Here is a 14814-nt window from a genome sequence, read left to right on the forward strand (position 1 = left end):
GAAGAGCAGCTAGTGGGTTTGAACTGAAATGCTGACCTTGTGGTTTGCCGACCAGTGCTGATCCTACCTACAGTGCCACAGCTTATTCAAAACTTAGTCCCCAGTTTCCCCTATACATCTTAAAAATAAATAGTATGTATCTTTAGTGGTTGTTCTTTGTCTTAAGTTAGTACAGCTCAAGTATTTTTACTTTATATACTGTATTTAAATTTTAATATGCATATATGAAGTTAAGAAAATGGATCATTTTATAAAGATACATAAATTTTATAGTTAATTGTATATTATAAATATTAACCAGCTTGGAACATTTCTCATTGTTTTATCCTCATTTTTCCAATTCACTGAAGTATCAGACTCAACTTTATTATACAAAGAAAGTTTTGCTAGTAAGGTTCAATCAGCATCTTAACCCATGGTTTACTCCAAACAAAATATTTTTAAACATGTCTGCCATCAATGGATGGCTGCAGACAAGTTGTCATTAGGGTGTCTTTGTCTTAGTGTGCTTTTCAAAAAAAGAGTTCACTGACGTTTGAGGGGGTATGCTGGAACACTAACATACAAGAACACTTATATACAAAGCAGATAGGTCCATTCATAAGATTATGGTGACTGGTTTTGGGGATTCTAAAAGGATGGTAGTGCCGCCGCCATAGAGTCGGTTCCAACTCATAGCGACCCTGTATAGGGTTTCCGAAGCTGTTAATCTTTATGGGAGCAGAAAGCCTCATCATTCTCTTTCAGGACAGCTGGTAGTTTCGAATTGCTGACCTTGAGTATAGCAGCCTGACTCGTAACCACTACGTCACCAGAGCTCCTTCTGAAAGGGTAATCTTGGTAAATTTTCTCAAAGGACACAGAGCAATCACAGGTGCTGATTATGAAGAAGTTTTAAGAAAGCTGATAAAAATTACATTGGTTAGAGAAAGGTCAGGAAATTGAGCTGAGGAATTTTTTCTGTCACAACAGTGTACCTGCTCATTCTTTGAGGATAGCAAGGGCTGTTCTAGGAGAATTTCACTTGGAAACTTTTCCCCTTTATTCTGATTTTACCTGCTCAGAGTTCTTTTTGGTCCCCAAACTTAGATAACATTCCAAAGGAACACAACTTGAGTCCCTTGAGGATACCAAAACTGCTTTTTTTGATGTGATGTAATCAGAGTGCAGAATTCTTCAGGGAAAGGCTAGAGAGATGGAAACTCTGCCTTCAGAAGTGTATAGATTTAGATGGAGAATATGTTGAGAAACAGTACCTTCACATTTTGATATTCATGTTTAATAAAGGTTTCTATGGTTTTGTCATATGGAGTCCTGGTGTGGCGCTGTGGGCTAATGTGTCAGACTGCAAAGTTATTTGAACTGTAAGGTCGGTGGTTCAAGCTCACCAGCTGCTCCTTGGAAACCCTATACAGGGTCGCTATGGGTCGGAATCAACTCGACAGCACTTAACAACAAAAACAACAGTGGTTTTGTAGCAATATTTTTTACTTACTCTTATAACATTGCTTTCATATTTACTACTAAAGCGCTGTAATGTATTATGTGATAAGTTTCCCCATGTTTTTACCACTATAATATTTTCTTTTCTGTTTATTGCTTAATAGTTTTTTTTGAGATCTTTCCCCAACTTTCTGTTTGCTCTTTAGCTAAACATACTGTAGCTAAGAACGCTTTCTTAGAATGTTCTTCAATCCTTTGTCTTTATATTTTGTAATCTTTGTAGTCTGTTTTTATAGCATTTCTCATTGAGATCAGTAACTCAAGAAGATAAAATTAAACAAGAATCCTTTTTACGTCTTACGTTGATGGCATATATTTCCATTCTATAGCATTTTAAATCATGGAAGTGTAACTTTAAACTTGTAAAAAATTAATAGTGCTTTCTTACTGTTATTAGTTCACTTAAGTAAAACAGTTCTCTGAAATGATTACTAATGAGTAGAACTTTTATTTATAAATTCTCTTATTTTCTAGGACATTTCCTTACTATATATGGTTAAAGTAGGACCTGCCCTGTTCAAATAGTAACCTCTCCTTTTGGCTAAAGGATCTGACTTTAGAGGCAACATCTGACTCAAACTGGCCAGAGTCCTTTAAAGATTTGGAACTGATATTTAGAGTTCAGTCTGCTTACTTTGTGCTTCTCTTTAAACTGGTGATCATAATTCTGGGACTGCTACCATATGAAGTTAAGGAGAGAAGAATAAAGCTGATGAGCAGAGCAGCAGAAGTGAAGATTAAGAGAAACAGAGACACTACACATCAAACTAGGAGCATGACAGTGCCCATCCAAGGCACAGTTGTTAGGTGCCATCAGTTAGGTTCCAAGTCATAGTGACTGTATGTACAATAGCACAAAACACTGCCCAGTCCTGTGCCATCCTTTAAGCTTGAGCCCATTGCTGCTGCCACTGTGCTAATCCAGGTCATTGGGGGTCTTCTTCTTTGTCTCTAACCCTCCACGTTACCAAGCATGATGTTCTTCTCCAGAGACTCGTGTCTCCAGATAATATGTCTGAAGTATGAGAAACGAAGGCTGCCACATTTTGGCTTCTAAAGAAATTTCTGGTTGTACTTCTTCCAACACATATCTGTTTGTTCTTCTGGCATCCATGGTACTTTTAATTGTTCCTTTCCAACACCATAACTCAAATACATCAGCCCTTCTACAGTATTCTTTATTCATTGTCCAATTTTCACATGCGTATGAGGCTATTGAAAATACCATGACTTGGGTCAGGTGCACCTGAGTCCTCAAACTGACATCTTTACTCTTGAACGCTTTAAAGAGGTCTTGTGCAGGGATTTGCCTAATGCAGTGTGTCCTTTGATTTCTTGACTGCTGCTTCCAAGAGTGTTGATAGTGGATGCAAGCAAAATGAAGTCTTTGACTACTTCAATCTTTTTCCATTTATCATGATGTTATTTATTGGTCCAAGGATGAGGATTTTTATTTTCTTTACTTGTTTGCGGTGGAATCCATACTTAAAGCTGTGGTCTTTGATCTTCATCAGGAAGTATTTTAGGTCCTCTTCGTTTTTAGCAAACAAGGTTGTAACAGCTGCGTCTTGCAGGTTGTTAATGATTCTTCCTCTAATCCTGATGCCACATTCTTCTTCATATAATCCATCTTCTTGGATTATTTGCTCAGCATACAGATTGAATAAATATGGTGAAAGAATAGAATCTTGGCGCACACCTTTCCTGATTTTAAAACAGTGTCCCCTTGTTCTGTTTGAGTGACTGCTTCTAGGTCTGTATACAGGTTCCTCATGAGCACAGTTAAGTGTTCTAGAGTACTCATTCTCCAACATTGCTGTCCATAGCTTATTAGCTACACATTTGAAAGCCTTTGAGTAGTCACTAACCCACAAGTAAACATCTTTCTGGTATTCTCTGCTTTTAGCCAAGAACCTTCTGATGCCAGCAGTGATATTCCCCCTTTCCACATCCTTGTCTGAATCCAGCTTGAACCTCTGGCAGTTCCCTGTCAGTGTACTGGTATGTCCATTTTTAATTACCTTTAGCAAAATGTTAGTTGCATATGATATTAATGATATTATCCAATAATGTCCACATTTCATTGACTCCTCTCTCTTTGGAATGGGCACAGATATGAATCTTTTTCAATCAGTTAGCCAGGTAGTAGGTTTCTGTTTACCTGTAACAACAGATGAAGAAGGAGAGTCAGAAAGAGGTGGAGGATATGTAATGTGTGGCTGATGGCCTCTATGAACAATTGCTTCCTTTGCCTTGAGACCAGAACTGGTTGGTGCCTGGCTATCATTACTAAACATTTTCATCAAAGATTATATAAAATAGTCCTGATCAGAAGTGGGGAAATGCAGAACAGAACCTCAAATCCTCATGGGCTCCAGATTTCCTAGAGTCATGAAGTTTGGAAGAACCCTAAAATGATTGCCCAGAGATTATCTTTAAATTTTAAATATAAAATATCCTCTAAAGTCTTCTCTAAAGCAAACATTAGTTTATCTAGCTAGTAAAAAAATGTCTGCCTTCATTATGCACTGGACCATAAGGTTGGTTTGAACCATGAGGTCGGCAGTTCAAATCCATCAGTCACTCCTTCAAAACATATGAGTTACGGCACTTAACACAACAACAAAAACTATATGGAATCAAAATGACGGCAGAAACTTGAAACATCACTTAGGAGCCTTAGGGGACAGCGACTTTATGTTAATGGGATAGAAACTCTCTCAGAAGAAGAGTGAGAATGGTTGTACAACTTGAAGAATGTGATAATTGTCACTAAATGTTACATGCAGAAACTGTTGACTATTCTCAATAACAACAAAATTACATTTTAAAACTTCTATAAGAGTATTTGCATGCAAAAAGAGAGAGACTGAGAGATACGTGGTAGAGAGGGTGGAGGAGATGGAGAAAGAGGCAATGACAGTCTGTAAGTATGAATGAACAACTAAAGACTCTGTAGTACTTAGGTTCCTGGTTTGCCTTTCTCATATGATAGTCTTGTAACCTTTATAAAAATTCCCCATTTTGTTTTAGCTACCTCTAGTCAGAGTCCATTCTTGTAGCCAGAAAAATCTTAACCAGTAAGCACTTGCTTTTTTTAGGATATATCCTAGCTGCTTTGCAAGGCAAAAAAAAAAAAAAAAAGGAAACTAGGGAGAGACTAATAAGTATTTTGATCAACAGTCACAGTAAATGAATGACAGAATCAGGATTGAAATACAGATCTAGCACCAAAATTCATTCTCATTTAAAATATTTATTAGGTATCAGCTATGGGTCAGACACTTAAGTAACAAGATAGAACAAAAACCTTACTGCCCCCAAACTTACAGTTCAGAAGAGGATAGAGACAAATAGGCAATGACAGTTCAGTGTAGTAAATGCTGTGAGGAGGGAATAAAATGTACTAGAAGTGAGGTCCTGGGAAATCAGGGAAGATTTTTAAACATTTAAGCTAAGATCTAAGTGTTGAATAGTTTATAAGCCAAGCACAAGGAGAGGTAAGTGGTGCCAAACACTTCTAAAAAGAATGTGCTGTATTTGAGAATCTAAAAAAAATTGAATGTGCCAGAAGCATACAAGGAGGAGAATGGAAAGAGATGAGCCAGGAGAGGGAAAATCATGCAAGGTCTTTTATTTCTTATTAGGGAGTTTGGACTTTACATTGGGAGCAACAGGGGGCTGGACCATTGAAGGTTTATAATCAGGTTTTCTTTTTAGAAAATATAAACATTTTCCCAAGGAAAAAAATTGGAGAAACTATAAGACCAGAGGTATGGAGGTCAGTTAGGAGGATCTTTTGCAATAATCCAGACAGTAAATGATTGTTAGCCAAGGGAAGTAGTAATTAGTTGAAGGAGAAGTGGAAGAATTTTAGAGATTACTGTCTTTATGTGCTGTCTAGTTGACTCCAATGCATAGTGACCTGACTAGGCAAAGTAGAACTATACCTCATAGGGGTTTCTAGACTGTAATCTTTACATCATCCTATTGCCACATCTTTCTCCTGTAGAGTGACTGGTAGGTTCAAACCGCTGATAGTTCAGTTAGCTCCTTTTTTTTGGTAAGAGAATGTTGTTGTTAAGTGCTGTCAAGTTGGTTCCAACTCATAATGGCCCTGTACAGGGTTTCCAAGACTTTTAAATCTTTGTGGGAACAAGAAGTCTCATCTTTCGCCCATGGAGCAGCTGGTGGTCTCGAACCGCTGACCTTGCAATTTGTAGTCCATTGCTAATCCTATAGAATTGTGGATAACATGGAGCATGGGGATAGGAGTTAAGAATGATACTCAGACTTCTGCCTAAAACAGGAGTATTGCATGTGTCATGTATTGATACAGGTGACAGAAAAGGAAGAGTGTATTGGGATGGGAAAGAGGAAGGTCTCAGTTTGGATATGGTAAAGTAGAAATTCCTGGAAGATATCCCAGTGGATGCCTAGCAGACAGCTGGACCTACTTAGAGAACCTCTTATAGATAATGTGTGAGGTGAGGTTTTCTGCTCCTGAAGGTTAACAGCCTCAGAAACCCTAGGGAGTTAGTTGTTTTACTCTACCCTGTGACTGCTAGGAGCTGGACTTGACTCCATAGCAGTGGATCTAGACAGTGTATATTTGACAAAAAGAGAATCAATCATTCATGTTAACTCTTGCTTTCTGGAAGAGAGTGCCTGTGACCATCTTAGAAATTTTGACATTTTAGAAGATGTGACTTTTCCTTTTTTTCCATTAATTTAAAAAAGGTCATGTTCTTTTTCAAAAAATTACTAGAAAACCATTGCTTATCCATTGTATTCTATAATTACAACTATTCTGTAGAGTTTATTTTTAGAAGAGAAAACAAGCTATTTATAAAGGAAAATTGGTACTTTACATATCCTTTTACTAGTAGATACCTGTGGAGATATATTGGCATTGATTTGAATAAAACAAAAGTTAAGAAAATTGAGTACTAAGAATTTAGTCACTCTCATTCACTGAGAGCTCTGGTAGCGTAGTGGCTACGAATCGGGCTGCTAATCTCATGGTCAGCAATTCAAAACTATCAGCTGTACTGAGGGAGACAGATGAGGCTTTCTGTTCCTGTAAAGATTTACAGCCTCAGAAACCCTATATAGGATCTCTATGAGTCAGAACCGACTCCACAGCACATAACAACAACAACATTCACTAAGAGTGATAGTTGTGAGTTCTTTAAGATTCTACTTGGATCTTTCAGAAATGTTGTTGTTAAGTGCCATCGAGTCAGTACCGATTTTCTAGCAGTTTTTTGAAAAAGAACATGACCTTTTTTAAATTAATGGGAAAAAAGGGAAAGTGACCCTGTATAAGGTTTCCTAGGAGTGGCTGGTGAGCTTGAACCACTGACCTTTAGGCTCAAACCGACCTTGCAGTCCAGCGCATTAACCCTCAGGGCCACACACAGCATTTATTAAGTACCTAATATATATGACACTGCGGGTCAGTGCGCTGGACTGCAAGTTCAGTTTGGACCTCAAGGTCGGCGGTTCAAGCTCACTACTTCTTGGAAACCCTAACAGGGTCGCTTTAAGTGGGTACCAACTCTACGGCACTTAACAACGACAACAACAGTGATATATATGCCAGGGAGCACAGTGGCTCCATACAATAGGCACTGGACTGTGAACCAGAAGATCCACGGTTTGAGCCTGCCAGCTGCTCCACAGGAAAAACATGAGGCTTTCTGCTCCTGTGAAGACTTAAAGCCTAGGAAAGCCTATATAGGTTGCTATGAATTAGAACTGACTCCACGGCACTTAACAACAACAACAATGTATACTAGGGGAACGTGGTGGCTCCCTGTGATAAGCACTGGACTGCAAACCACAAGAGTGGTTTGAGCTCATCAGTCACTCCAAGGGAGAAAGATGGACTTTCTGCACCTGCAAAGATTTAAAATCTCAGAAACCTTATACAGGGTCGCTAGGAGTCGGAACCAACTTGATGGCATATAACAAGTGTAAGTCAAAACTGCAGCTTTTTAAATTTCTTGTTAAGATGGAATATTCTTATTGAAAGTTAAAAATTGAAATGCCATTTCAAAATATATTTTGCAGTTAAACTTTTGAAGTAGACATTTTAAAACCTTTTTATATTTATTTCATTGTTGAGAGTATACACAGAAATAATACAGCAATTCAACAGTTACTTATATTCTAATTTATATTCTAAACAGACTAATTATATTCTGTGATTTCTGCAACCACTCTTAGGTTCCTTTTCTGAGTTGTTGTGCCCCCATTAACATGAACTCATTGTCTCCTAAAGTTCCTGTCTGATCTTTTTAGTTGCTGTTGTCAATTTGATACCATGTAGATGGTTTTTAGAAAAGTATAATCTGAAGGCAGCTTTTTTTTTTTTTTTTAAACTAATTAAGCTAAATTATTATTTGCTTTTGAAAGACTTCAGGAGTTATTTTTGGGTAAGGTTTAAAGGTGATCTCAGAGCAGCAGTTTTCGGGGGTTCCAGCTCCAAGAAAGTGGTTTTAAATATTGTTAGATACCATCAGGTTAGTTCCAACTGATACTGACCATCTGTGCACAACAGAATGAAACACTGCCTGGTCCTACGCCATCCTCACAATCATTGTCAAGCTTGAGCTCATTGCTGCTGCCACGGTTACCAGTCCATCTTGTTGGGGGTCTTTTTCCAGAGACTGGTCCCTCCTGATAATATATTTGAAGTATGAGATACTACGTCTGGCCATCCTGGCTTCTAAGGAGCACTCTGGCTGTACTACTTCTAACACAGATTTTATTTGTTCTTCTAGCAGCCCATGATACTTTTAATATTCTTCTGCAACACCGTAACTCAAATGCATCAATTCTTCTACAGTCTTCCTTATTCATTGTCCAACTTTCACATGCGTAGTATATACACGTTAAATTGGTGGATACTGTTTTAGTTATTTAGTAATGGGTAAGCCACAAGTGGATGGCTTTAACAAACATGAATTTATTCTCTCACAGGTTTTTTTTGTTGTTGTTCTTGTTGTTAAGTGCCGTCGAGTTGGTTCTGACCCATAGCGACCCTGTATAGGGTTTCTGAGGAGTAGCTGGGTGAACTAGAAGCGCTGACCTTTTAGTTCAAATAGATCTGCAGTCAGACGCATTAAACCACAATCCCCACCAGGACTCCTCTCACAGTTTTGAAGGCTCGAAGTTCAAATTCAGGGTGTCGGCCCTAGAGGAGGGCTTTCTTTCTCTGTCAGCTCTGGGGGAAATCCTTACCTCTTTTTAGCATCTGTGGGTCCAGCATTCCTTGGAGATCTTCATGTGTCCTGGCATTGACCTTCCCTAGGTCCAAAGAATGCACTCCGCTCATGGCTTTTCTTTCTTGGTGGTAGTCAGGTCTCCCTGAGTTTTCACTTGCTTGTTTAATCTCTCGTATATCTCAAATTATATTGACTTAAAATACAGCCTAGTCCTGTTGATTATAGCTGCCTTGTTATCATAACTACCACTAATCCTGCTCATTAACATTGAGGTTAATATATACAACATAGGATAATTATATCAATCACAAAATGGAGGATAATTACATAATACCATGACCTGGCCAAGTTGACCCATGTTGTTTGGGTAGAACACAATTCAGTCCATAGCAGATACCTAAAAAAATTTATTTTTAAGAGTTTCTTTTTCCTAGAAAAGTTAAATTAAAATGTGAGGAGAGGACATAGGTCAAGAAGGTTCCTACATAGGATAGGGTCGCTGTGAGTGGGAACTGATTCCATGGTAGTGGTTTGGTTTTTGGTTACATGTATATAGACATACAGGTTTACGAGTCTTATGTGTATACATATTTATGTTTATATGTGCACATATTTATATGTATGTGTAAATATAGATTATGTACAGGTATATATATTCATAGAAAACACAATTTACAGATACTTTTCAGACATAATTAAACACCTTGTGATACTGGTTTTCTAGTATCACTTAGAACCTTTGAAGACTTAGAACCTTAGTCTTAGGGAACAACTCAGTCAGTTGACACAATTCACGAAGCTCATGCTATGTATCCTAGCAAAGTATCTAGGGTCTTAAAAGCTTGTGAGCAACCATCTAAGATTCCACCATTGCTTTCTACTTATCAGGAGCAAAAAATAAGACAAATCAAAGTCTCATAAGAGAAATCATTTTACAGCGCTAATATGGTCTGTTTGAATTGCAAGGCTGATGGTTCAAGCCCACCAGCTGTTCCTTGGAAACCCTATACAGGGTAGCTATGAGTTGGAACCTACTTGATAGTACTTAACAACAACAACAACAGTAGTCTGTACAGGGTCTTGGTGTGGCACTGTAGGATAAGCACTGGACTACTAACTGCAAGGTTCATGGTTCAAACCTACCAGTTACTCCTCAGAAAACCTACATAGGGTTGCTAAGTCAGAATTGACTCAGTAGCACTTAACAACAATAGTACACAAATCATGGCCTCATCTACCCTGAACCACAGGAATTAGATGGTGCCTGTCTACCACTACTGAATGTTCTGACCAGGGTCCCAATAAATGGCCCCAGATGACATAGGAGAAAAGTGTTGAACAAAACTCAAATTCTGAAAAAAGGCCAGCCTTACTGGACCAGATGAGACTAGAGGACTATGAAACTATTGCCCTAAGATATTCTTTATACTGAACTAAAACTCCCCTGAAATCACTGTTTAGTGGAATAGTAGAGTTGTCACACAAAATAAATGGTATTACGTATAATAAATGTGGTTGTTGTTAAGTATCATTAAGTTGGTTCCAACTCATAGCAACTCTGTAGGGTTTCTGGGCCTGTAAATTTATGCAGGAGCTAAAAGCCTCATCTTTCTCCCACAGAGTGACTGTTGTTGTTGTTAGGTACCATCAAGTCGGTACCGACCCGTAGTGACCTTATGCACAGCAGAACAAAACACTGCCCAATCCTGGGCCAAACTCACTATTGTTGCCACGCTTGAGTCCATCGATGCTGCCACTTGGTTAATCCATCTCGTTGGGGTTCTTCCTCTTTTTCTCTGACCGTCCACCTTACCAAACATGATATCCTTCTCTAGTGACTAGTACCTCCTGACAATATGTCTGAAGTATCACGTGCATATGAGGTTATTGAAAACATCATGGCTTGGGTCAGGCGCACCTTAGTCCTCAAGCTGACATCTTTGCTCTTCAACACTTGAAAAAGGTCTTGTGCAGCAGATTTGCCTAATGCAATACGTCGTTTGATTTCTTGACTGCTGCTTCCATGAGTGTTGATAGTTTATCCAAGAAGAATGAAGTCCTTGACAACTTCAATCTTTTCTCCATTGATAAGAATGTCATTTATTGGTCCAGTGGTGAGGATTTTTATTTTCTTTACATTAAGATGTAATCCATACCAAAGGCTGTGCTCTTTGATCTTCATCAGTAAATGTTTTAAGTCCTCTTCACTTTCAGCAAGCAAGGTTGTTATCATCTGCTTATCGCAGGTTGTTAATGAGTCTTCCTCCAATCCTGATGCCACATTTTTCTTCATTTTTAACCCAGCTTCTCGGATTATTTGCTCTACTGGTGGACTCAAATTGCTCACCCTGTTTTTCGCAGTCCTACAGAGCCACTGTGGAGTCCTGGTGTGGCACTGTGTGTTAATGCACCAGACTGCAAAGCCGTTTGAACTGCAAGGTCGGCAGTTCAAGCTCACCAGCTGCTCCTTGGAAACCCTGTACAGGGTCACTATGGGTCAGAATTGACTCAACGGCACTTAACAATGGAGCGATTGTGCTCCCTTGTAAGTATGGTAGTGGTGATGGTTATGTGCCACTAAATTGGTTCCAACTCATAGCAACATAGTATAAGATTTCTGAGGGTGTAAATCTCCATAGGAACAGAAAGCTTCATCTTTCTCCTGAAGAGCGGCTGGTAGATTTGAACTACTGACCTAGCAGCTTAGCTCATAATCCATTATGCTATCAGGGTTCCTGGTATGTGTGGCACTGTGGGATAATGCACTGGACTACACGGTCAGTGGTTCAAATTCACCAGCTGCGCCTCAAAAACCCTATACAGAATCACTATGACTCAGAACCAACTTGATAGCACTTAATGACACCACCCCAAGGCTTGTTCAGAAAGATTGGTACTATATGTAAAAAAAAAAAAAAAATCAATGTAAGATCAAAAAGTCAACATTTACTCTAAAGCAAAGATGAGAAGATAAAGCCTTAGAGAAACAAAACAACCAGAACACAAAGAATATATTGACACGTTGTGAAAAATGTAATGCCACTGAACAGGTTGAGTAGAGATTGTCAAATGAGACCCTAATTTACTGTGGAAATTTTCACCAAAAACATATTTTAAGAAATAATTAATAAAAGAGCAAATTTGAAATCAAATATAACTCATTAGGTTGAATTGAGACCAAAAAAAAAGTTTCTTTAAAAGGAGTAAGTTTGGTATTTTGAAATCTGTTCTTATAAAGAATAAAAAAAGCTTACCAAGTGAGGGAAAAAACCCAAACTCAAGGTACTGTTACAGCAGAACAATAGTGGAAATAAAGTAAATAACTAGCAATTTGGGGAAAATCAACAGGGCTTTAGACTGGTTCTACAAACTAATGTTTCAAAAAATATGCAGAAACCTAATTCCTTCTGTTCTTTAGTCTTATTAAGTTAAAAAAAAAAAAAAGGGATATGCACTTTTAGAAAGAATTGCATTGTATGTTTATAAGATTCAAAACATGAATAAAGAAAATTTTATACAGTACTAGGGGATTTTTAAAAAGTTGATAGGAAACAAGGCACTAAAAGTAATGGAAGTTTTCCATGAACTCTTTGAAGCCTCCCCTTGTTTTTGGGGACTTGAAAATAGAATCTAATTGTTTACTGAAATTTGCTTGTTAGATTGTTTTGTAAAGGACAAGAGATAAGGCATGAAGATTTTAAGTTCGGTAAGAAATCTTAAGTTAGTTATAAAATCCTCTTATGAGTGGACTGAATTTGTAGAGGAAATGATACCAACTAAATCGTTCACAGGTACCTTTTAACCAACAAGTTGTTTTAATAATTGTCTAAAGTGGCCAAGGTGGTAAACTTATTTGGGATGTTAATAATTCATATCTGTTCTATGTTGAATTTAATATATTTTTAACCTTGAGATATTATATTAATTTGTAAGGTAGTTTTATCGTAATCCACAACACTAATGTACAAAACTTTTCAGTATTTTTTGCAGTAACCCTTTTATGAATGATCTATGTCAGTATCCCTTCTATTTTTTGCAGTATCCCTTCTAATAGAATGATCTATGTCAGAGCTTATTAAAGAAACTGAGTATCAGGACTCTCTAATGAGTTGGTTTCCTTTTTTCTGAAGTCAAAGGTTTTTATATAAAGCGGGGGGTGGGGAACCTTTTCTCTGCCAAAATTTATAGCATCATTCACCAGTCATGCAAAATGATCAACTTAAAAATTAGCCTGCTATATTTGGTCAAACATTGAATTAACTCACCCCTAATGTGATGGCTAGAATTGTGGTTGCATTGGCAGGACCAGACCAAATGATTTCACGGGTCTTACATTCCCCACTCCTGATCTAAAATGTAAAGAAAAAGGAAAGATGGTAGAAAATTGCTGTCATCAGGGAGCAATGCAAGCTCAGTTTCCATTGCTCATATTTCCTATTCTCCTTTGGAAAATTAAGTTCTTTGTTTGCTTTTACTAGACTAAGTTTATGCTCCTAGTAGTCCTCTGTTTCCTCCTCTCTGCCTGTGTTTCTATTTCCTAGTCTTTTTTATCCTTCGTGTTTTATGCTAAAGGGCGCAGATTAAAAAGGAGAGTAAGAGGAAAAGGCTTCTGTTTATGGACAGTAGAGCACTGTGATTTGATCAGATTATTTACTTCATATGTTATAACAGTAAGTATTTCTCTAGGATTTCTTAAAGATTTAAAAGCCAAACTTATAAATTGGAGCCATTAAGGCAAAATGCTAAGAAAATGTAAAGCTTTGTTAGGAAGTTGACCTTTTACAGTTCAGGGTCAGAAATGTTCAGGGCAGTTCCTTCAGTCAGGGAAGCTTTTCCTTAGCCATGCTCACAGGCAGGCAGGCCGAGCTCTGCTCAGGCTGTATTATAGAACTCTCTTTTAGGTCTGCTGATAGATGTTCACAGGGCAGACCACGCTACTCAAAGCCTCAGCCTAAATGCACTTGGCTCTAGCCCCGTAACTCAGCAAACCTAGCACCCCCAATTAAGTGCCTGGAGGCAAGCAAGCCTCCAGCCCAAAAGTCACTCAGCTTTACTTGCTCTGTGGCCTGGCAAGTCCATCACTCTCTCATTCTCAGACTCTTGGTTCTGCTTCTGCTGCTCCTCTGCCACTCCTACGGTGTCACCAGCATTCTTTCCCTGAGTTGAGGAGTGCGGATTCTTGGGGGTCCAAAGGATGCACTCCACTCCTGGTACTTGTTTTTTGATAGTAGTGCGATCTCCACTCCTGTTCCTGTGGTGGCTCATTTTAAGTCAATGTAAGAGTTCCAAGTCTTTACAATCATAATTAACTTTTATAATCACAATTGAATCATATCATACTATCAAAATCTTCTTCCACCTTTTATTACCCAGACCCATTAGGGAAAAGTTTGGTGGGAGTTACAGAAGATTGTGAGTAGAAGAGCTATATGAAGTAATTCAGTGTACTATATTTCAACAATATATTAAACCATTTGAGAAGTTTTGATTTACTGGTGTGGGGTGGGACACTATTTTCAAAGCTTGATTTGTGTCTAGGTTTAGCAGTGAAAATGACTATCAATAATGTGATCATGTCTGTGACATTTTCTAAAGGACTAACATTCAATAAGTTACCAATAAACCGAAAATATTATATACATGCTTTCGTAAGAGACTGTATAGTAGAAGAATGCTGGATACCAACCAAAAATCAAACCCATTGTCACTGAGTTGATTCTGACTCATAGCGACCCTGTACGACAGGGTAGAGCCTGTCCCATAGGGTTTCCAGGGTTGTGATCTATATAGAAGCTAGCTGCCACATTTTTTCCCACAGAATTGCTAGCTTTTCAGTTAGCCGCTGAGTGCTTTGAATGCAGGATAGAAGTCAGAAAACCTGGGTCTTTAGCTGTTCTCTTTGAGCCTCATCTCGTCGAGCCAGTCAATTAGCCTTCTTAGATTGCAAGTTCTTCAAATTTAAGAAGTAGAAATAATACCTACTTTTCATCTGGTAGTATATTAGGATAGCTGTAGGATAAAACTAAAACAGTAATAGTAAAGTACTTGGAAGCATATCACTATCACTATAAAATATTAT

The sequence above is a fragment of the Chrysochloris asiatica genome, unplaced genomic scaffold (genome assembly GCF_000296735.1).
Source record: "Chrysochloris asiatica unplaced genomic scaffold, ChrAsi1.0 scaffold00103, whole genome shotgun sequence".
Taxonomy (NCBI): Eukaryota; Metazoa; Chordata; class Mammalia; order Afrosoricida; family Chrysochloridae; genus Chrysochloris; species Chrysochloris asiatica.